The 8,114-nt window shown below is 37.9% G+C and overlaps 1 pseudogene; it reads left to right on the plus strand.

The window, feature by feature from the left end:
* Window positions 1-519: 519 nt before the first annotated feature.
* On the plus strand, window positions 520-5,298 carry LOC127205751 (glutathione peroxidase 3-like; annotated as a pseudogene).
* Window positions 5,299-8,114: the final 2,816 nt, after the last annotated feature.

The following is an 8,114-nucleotide window of genomic DNA, read 5'->3' on the forward strand; positions in this document are numbered from 1 at the left end:
GGATGCACAACCGCTTTGAGTTTGTGGTTTCCATATACATGTCCTGTTTATAAGATGATGTTTAATAGCTCCTCTCCATCCTCTAGCTCTCTCACTCTTTTGAAGTTCCACAACATGTTCTGTCATGTTACCTAACCCTTATTCAGAATGTGAAAATGTCTTGTCTATGACTAGACCTCAACCACAGTTTATAAAAACAGATTGTGTGGGTGGTTTTAATTATCTTTTTAGTGTGAAAGTGTGTGAAAACAAAGTTTGTATCCATGATTCCTATAAAAACAAAACAAAACAACAACAGGAAAAAAAACACCTTCCCAGTTTTAATGTTCTCTGACATGAGATTTTCTGAAGATTTAGGAACAAGAAGAGGAAATGAACAACTCTAGTCAGCTTCATAACCACAGTTGGAACATGCACTCCCAAATAGGAGTGTCCTTTGATTTATGAAATGCTACTTGATGCCAAATAAGTTGAAGTCCCATTTGATGGGAATTTACAAGTTAAAAAGTCCCAATTCACATGAATCGGCTTGGGCAGGTAAGTGAGGGAATCCTTGCGTAATGGAATGATTAAAAGTTTCTGAATGTTGTTTTAATTCAATCAATTAAAAGCATAAGCAGCATGGGTTTGATTGAGTCAATTTAAGGAACTGCACAGTAGTCAATGTGTTGTCAGCAGGAGTGAAAAATTCATGTATCACCTACACACAGCTTGAAATTTGTATCCTTCAGCTGGATATATCAAACAACCTTTTACCATATCAAAGAAAGTAATCTTGCAAAAGGAAAAAAGAACACAAATGAGAAACACCTATTGGTATTTATAACTTGCAAATCTGTCCTCTAGTGTTTGAAATGCTTAACAATTACCAAATCTTCATTATGAAACAAACTGACTCTTTTCTGTCACTCCAGTTTAATCATCACTATGCAAAAAGTACTTGGTCTTTTCAGAATTAAGAAAAATAATTTACCAGGATTTTAGCAAGATACATTTTTAGCAAAAACTATATGGTATGATAAGTGTTAAAAATAATCATAAAATCATTGATTTGTTAAGATTCTGCATCCATAGCAAGGGCTACTAAAATTGGGGATACACTGGAATCTGATACATATACTTATGTAATTAATTTGTTTAAAATATAACAAGTATCCTCAATTATATCAAACTCTCCCAAAATTTCTGAAGTTTATGACGAATAAAATTGTCTTGAGAATGGATTCTCTTTATAGTGTTTATCACTGACATTGAGCCAAGGAAAGCATGCGAGTTGAGAAGAAAGTAAACTGGTATGAGCAATCCAAATAAAAAGTAACACCAAACTTCATGTGTCCACTTCACCAGTGCAAAGGTATACCTAGATTATTTTTCTGCATCTTTGCAAAGATTATACGTACACACACACACACACACACACACACACACACACACACACACACACACACATACACACACACACATATACTGTGTCAACCACAATTCCTGGTATATTAGGGATAGGAGTAACATTTTACAATCAAATTAACTATTTTGTAAAGAAGCATAGTAATAGTGCTACAAATGAAAAAACTTTCATCAAATAAAGTATGTATATACATACATATATACATGCTAATACTCAGAACTTTTAAGATTCTAGAGACATTGCTATCCACATATAACAACTATTTTCACTTATCTAAGAAAAAAAGAAATAGACCCAAGCTGAAAAGTAACTTGTTTATCATTTAAAAATGTAGAAAGTAGTGAAGCCACAACTTAAATTCAAACCAATTGACTCCAAAGACCACCTATTTGTTCCTCCATACTGTTCTTCCTCTATGGTAAATAAGCACATAAAATTGTTTTATTTCAGACCTAGGATGTAGCTTAGTGGTAGCGCACTTACAGTGGTAGGGTTCTTACATGCAGGAGGCCTGGAGTTCAATCTCCAGCACTACAGGAAAAGAGCTTCATTTATTCTAACAACTTGGAGCTTCCTAACTTTGGGTGGGTAAAGTATTTCACAGGGAACAAGTATGAAAGAAATCAGTTTTGCCACCCACTAAATTTCACCAGGCTTGTCTGTGTGGCCATTGGTTGGAAACTATGTCTATAGGAGCCTGTCAGGATCAGCAGCAGATTTACAAGTAACAGGAGGCAATGATTGTCTGTCTTTCAGAAACTATTAGTAATATTCAGTTATTGAGTAAGAAGGATTCTGGTAAAATGTGGCCTCTGCCCTCCCAAGGCTGTCTCTTAAGGACCTACCTCCTGTGATATTAGATGTGAGTTCCTAGTTGCCATGGCTATCCTGAGTCTTGAGAATGGCGTTTCATGGTGCCTAGCCCTATCTCCTTGCTCTTACAAGCTTCCTATCACCTCCTCGGCCATGTTTCCTCAGTCTTAGAGAAGAGGATGTAAAAGTCTTATTTAGAGATGAGAATTCAACACATATTTATTTTCAGAATCTTCGTCACCCATAAGTTTCTGAATTTATCCTCATTCATGTAAAGAGGCTTCTGTGAATAAGTATACGAGTGGCTTTTGTCTGCCAGTATTAACACACATGCGCTTTGATCTTTGCAGTCATGGATTGTAAGCCAGGCTTTCAGTACTAAACTTGCTTACCCATAGCACCCATACCCATGGAGGTGTCCTCAAATCTAATCAGAGGGAACTTTCCCATTGTCATATAGCCATGCCCTTAATGCACAGTTGGGCACATCTAACCTGGTAAATTAGGATTCTGGTTAGTACAAGCTACAGCTGTTTAAGACCAGTGTTGCCCACCAGTAGCCTACGTAAAACTTTCTGGGATTTTGAAAGCTAACCAAAGGAAAGGAAGTTTCCAAATCACTTACAGCTTTTGTTTTATCTGCATCTTGTAAGCAAGGTGCATCCTATCCTTAGCACTAGAGTCCTAGCCTGTAATTTCACTGTACAACTGAGAAAACCAAACTGAGGGGTTTACTCAGTAACGAAGAGTTCTTAAGTTCAGCATTATTTAGCCATACAATCATCATTAAGTAGTGAGTTGTTTAATAATCATGACATTATGTGCTTTCTATGGTTTTTCTTGCTATTAATACCTAACAGTTTTCTATCGTGGTGTTGATATCTGGTTTTGTTCTGTTGAATTTTCCAATACAATTTTGCTACATGTAAGTCATGGCTTTACATCAATTGGTGTTTGATTTACAAAGATGAGTATATTTGTATTTGGTAAGTATGTATTTAGAATTATCATATCCTCTTGATAGTGTATTTCTTTAATTTGTAAGAAATTATCCTCTTTATCAATTATGACTAGTTTTAGTTTGTAGTGTATTTTATCTAATATTATAGTCACTTCGGTCTGCTTACTAGATGTATTCCTCTGTCATAATTTTCTTTTTGTAATTGTATTCTAGGTTGGTATCTACATTTGATGGTGAAGTTTCTTTCTTGTAAGAAGCAAAGAAATGGATCCTATATTAGAATCCAATCTTCTATTTTTTTGTCTCTTTATCAGTGTGTTGCAATCACTAATATTCAGGTACTGAACAATGTTTATTATTTTCTCTTTTTTATTTTGTGATGTTTCCTTAGACACTCTATGATTACCTGTACTGTGGGGCCCTGGAGTAAAGACTGCAAGAAAAGGATATGAGACTAATGTGACTTTGGTTCCTCAAGATTAAGAGACAGACAGGGAAGAAACAAAGTTTATGTAAAAACTCATTCATCTGTGGGTTCAACTCAGCAAAAGCATTTTGGATCCTTATTTCTGAAAAATTATCACATGTCAAAGATTTCTCACTCATGTTCTGAATTCTATACACATTTAGGAATACATGTGTGTGTATAATAGGTATGTGTGCATGAGAGAGAGAGAGAGAGAGAGAGAGAGAGAGAGAGAGAGAGAGGGAGGGAGAGAGAGAGAGAATGAGAAAAAAGAGGTCATAAAATTAAAAGAGAGCAAGAGAACTATATGGGTGGTGGGAAGGGGAAAAAAGCAGTGACAAAAAGTGACATAAATATATTTTGATTTCAAACCTAAAAGAAATTTTTAATGAGAAAAATAAATGTCTGAAATCTAATGGCAAGGAAAAAAACTATCATTAAAAGTTAACCAATGATTTGTTTCTAATTTTCTAAGGCTTCCCTTCTGAAGAAGACATTTTAAGTTTCAAACTCGTTACAATATAAAGTACACACATTTAAGTAAAAAAGGCAGTAATTATACAATACTATATTCATGAGGTACTTAATCACCAAATTTAGATATTTAATTACCAAATTGAGATGCCAATCAATACATGATTACATTTTCTCAAGAGGCTTGTGATCATTTTATCCTTCTAAGAATATATCAATAAACATGAATGTATAAATAGCGTTATTTTCATCTTTACTTTTCTTATGATGGTATTGGATTAAATAGGCTTTATTCTTAATAGATATTGAATTTGTTTTCATACTATAAAACAAGAAGTTGTTGGAAATATTCTGAACTACGTAGATAGATGATAGAGAAATAGATGATAGATAGATAGATAGATAGATAGATAGATAGATAGACAGATAGAAAACAGAAAATACATATGAAATTATTTTGGGACAGACAGTGGCCATTCCAAGACACTCCCCAGCCTGCTAGGGCCTGGCTCCTTGGTGTGTCATGCTTCCTGTCCCTACTCCTGGCCGGGTTCATATAGCTAAGCTGTGGACAAGAATTCCAAGACACACTGTCATGGAGGCATGAGTGGTGCCATCTGGGACTATGGGGCCTTCAACACTGACAGGGAGGAATGCATTCCTTTAAGCAGTATGCAGGCAAATATATCCTCTTTGTCAGCATAGCCAGCTACTGAGGTCTGACAAACCAACACGTGAACTGAACTCACTGCAAGAACCTGGGCCATTCAGCCTGGTCATATTCTGGTCTTCCCTTGCAATCAATTTGGCAAACAGGAGACAGGAGAGAACTCAGAGATCCTCCACACTCTCAAGTATGTCCTGCCAGGTGGAGGCTTTGTCTCTGAATTCCAGCTCTTTAAGAAAGGTGATGTGAACCGGAAGGAAGAGCAGAAGTTCTACACTTCCTTGAAGAACTCTTGTCTTCCCTCTGCAGAGCTCCTGGGATCACCTTGCCACCTCCTTTGGGGACCCATGAAGGTTTATGACATCCGCTAGAATTTTGAATAGCTCCTAGTGGAGCCAGATGGCATACTGGTTATATGCTGGTACCACGAGATGACACTCAGCAATGTAAAGATGGATGTCCTGTCCTACGTGAGGCAGCAGGTTGCCCTGAGGGCCAGAAGAAAGTAACTGATGTCCTCAGCCCCATTTCCTTTCCATTAATGCAAGGACTAGGGAGGGGATCTTCAGGAAGGAACCCCATACGCTGTCATTCTACTTTCACCCCAGACCCCTGCTCTTATTACGTAAAAGCCAAGTCTGACACAATAGTGCATCCATACCACTATGCACACGTGACAATTGTCCCAGTGTGTGTATGGCTACACAACTATGTTTCTGCATGTTACCTAGGCATGGAGCATCTGTGCTCACAGCTAAGTACTGGGAAATAACACTCTTATTTTTTTTTTCAGATGTCTGTTCAAAGTGAGCCCAGAAGAAATGCCAGTACTGGATCCAATAGTCTGGCTCAAACCTGGACATCACTGTCGGGGCCCACATCTCCCAAATATTCTCATTTAAGTTCCCAGACTTAACCTCCAGACCTGGGTTCACTATAGTACCAGCCTCCTTCATCTTTCCTGAAGGGCTCTCCTGAGTCCCCAACGCCATCCCACAATGCTCCTGGGAACAGCTAAGACGATTGTGTAAGGAATGGTGTTTCCATGGAGAGGGGTGCCGAAGCCCTTGTGGGCTGGCTTCCCCTGAGTCTGTTGGGATTCAGGCTTAAGCTTCCACTACCCCTACTCCTCTGGAGGACATGCTATTCTTACTTTGCCCGTTGGCATCTGTCACATCCTCATCTTCCCAGTAAAGGTTTTTCTGCAGGAAAAAAAAAAACTGTTCCACACTTTTTCATCTCTCTCTCTCTCTCTCTCTCTCTCTCTCTCTCTCTCTCTCTCTCTCTCTCTCTGTGTGTGTGTGTGTGTGTGTGTGTGTGTGTGTGTGTGTGTGTGTGTGTATGTGTGTGTGTGTGTGTGTGTGTAAGATGCACATATGTATGTGTGTTTAGGCATACATGCTTGTGTACATGTGCCTGAGTATACATGCATGGAGGTCAGAGGAGAGATCAGACACACTCCTCTATAACATTCCAAAAAATTCCTTTAAGTCAGGAACCATCCTTGAACCTAGAGAATACTGTTTTTCTATTAGGCTGGCTGGTCAGCAAGAGACCCCAGACATCCTCTTGGGTTTGAGCCACCCGCTCCTCAGCACTGGAGTCACAGCAGCAGGTAGCCATTTCTGGCGTTTCACATGGGTGTTAAGAATCTGAGCTCAGGTCCGTATGCTTAAACATCAAGAGGTCTTAGATCATAGGCTGTCTCCAAAGGATTTTATCCTGTGTCTTTGTTTGTTTGTTTGTTTGTTTGTCACAGCTCAGTACTCCCCAACAAGTTTAGACTAGCCTCGTTGAGTTTCAGCCATGGTTGAAAGGATATGGAAGTCTTTGAGCTAACTTTTCCCAAGCACAGAGAGGAAGAAGGTATGAGGTTCTGCCATAGAGAAGAAGCCTGCAAGGCACATGTTTTCTCTATCAGTTTAATTGGGAAACTCGGGAAGTTGATCACAGTCTTAATGGGAAATGGTCTCACACCATAGTTCTCTTTTGTTTTTAATTCAGTGCAGTCAGCCTTGTAGTCCAGGCGAACCTCAAATTCATGGTCTTCATGCTTCATCTTGAGTGCCGGAACAGGTATAGATTGACATTTTTCAAATCATGGTTTCTTATTAAATAAAATGTTTATTTAAACTGGAGGAAGAACCCATCTCAAATTTATCAGTTCCCTGGCTAATACATCAGTTTTCTAAAACACTGTGAATTTATTCTTTCATCTCTTCTTCATAGAACTATGCTGTATTTAAATTATTTAATTTTTCCATAAGAAAACACACAGTTTTCATTGCATGTAATTTTGGGATGTTTTAGTCATTGTTTCATTTTACATACTCTTTCCTCACAGGAAAAAAATGCAGGGAAGGTTTAAACTTTCTGGAATGATCTATAGTATTCAGAAGAACTTTTTAAAAGATGAGCTCTTGCCTTAGGCCTTTCGATTCTGGTATTTTCCCACCAACATAGAAATTCCCAATTCAAATACAAAGCTGAACCAGATATTTCCGTGAATAAATATTGTATTATAGTTCTGTAGAATCTTGACATTCTGATAATCTCTATGAAATGAATTGCTCTCTTTCCCTCCTCCTTCTCTTTCTCTCTACACACAGACACAAGGAAATATGTACATATCACATACATATTATATATATATATATATATCCAATACTAGATGTTTACAAATGGAAAGTACAAGAATCCAGTAGTTGTTCACAGTACAGTCCTTGAGATTGGATGAATCAGCTGGTCTTCAGTCTATGCTGGAATCCCGTAGTAGGCTCTACTGCCAGGGAAGGAACGGACTGGCTAGCAAGGTGAGAGGAAGCAGGCAAAGAGTAAAAGCTTTCTTCTTCTGTTTCCCTATATAGGCTTCCAGCAAATGGTGTGGTCCAGATTAGAGGTGGGTATTACCAGATCAAATGCTATGGATTAAAGGCTTGTACTTTTTTTTTTTTAAGCTCAAATGATCTGTACTAATGGTGTGTGTCCTCCTGCCTCAAGATCCAGATTAGAGGTGGATCTTCCTACTTCAAAGTAAGCAAAAATTCCTCATAGGTGTGCCCTCCACTTAGGGGTTTTGTTTAATTTCAGATGCAGTGAGGTTGACAACCAAAAATACTTATCACAAATACTAAATTAAATGAATATACATATTGTAGAATACTCTTATTGAATGTCAACAGGTGCCATTTTTTCACTCAGATGGATAAAGATAATTGACTTTATAACTGAAGACACCATAGAGCCATCACATTATATAACACAATTAAGTTTAAACTGAATGTATACCTAACTCATGTCCCAGTCTTCTATCAAGAAGGTTAGT

This window comes from Acomys russatus, chromosome 22 (assembly GCF_903995435.1).
Source record: "Acomys russatus chromosome 22, mAcoRus1.1, whole genome shotgun sequence".
Classification (NCBI taxonomy): Eukaryota; Metazoa; Chordata; class Mammalia; order Rodentia; family Muridae; genus Acomys; species Acomys russatus.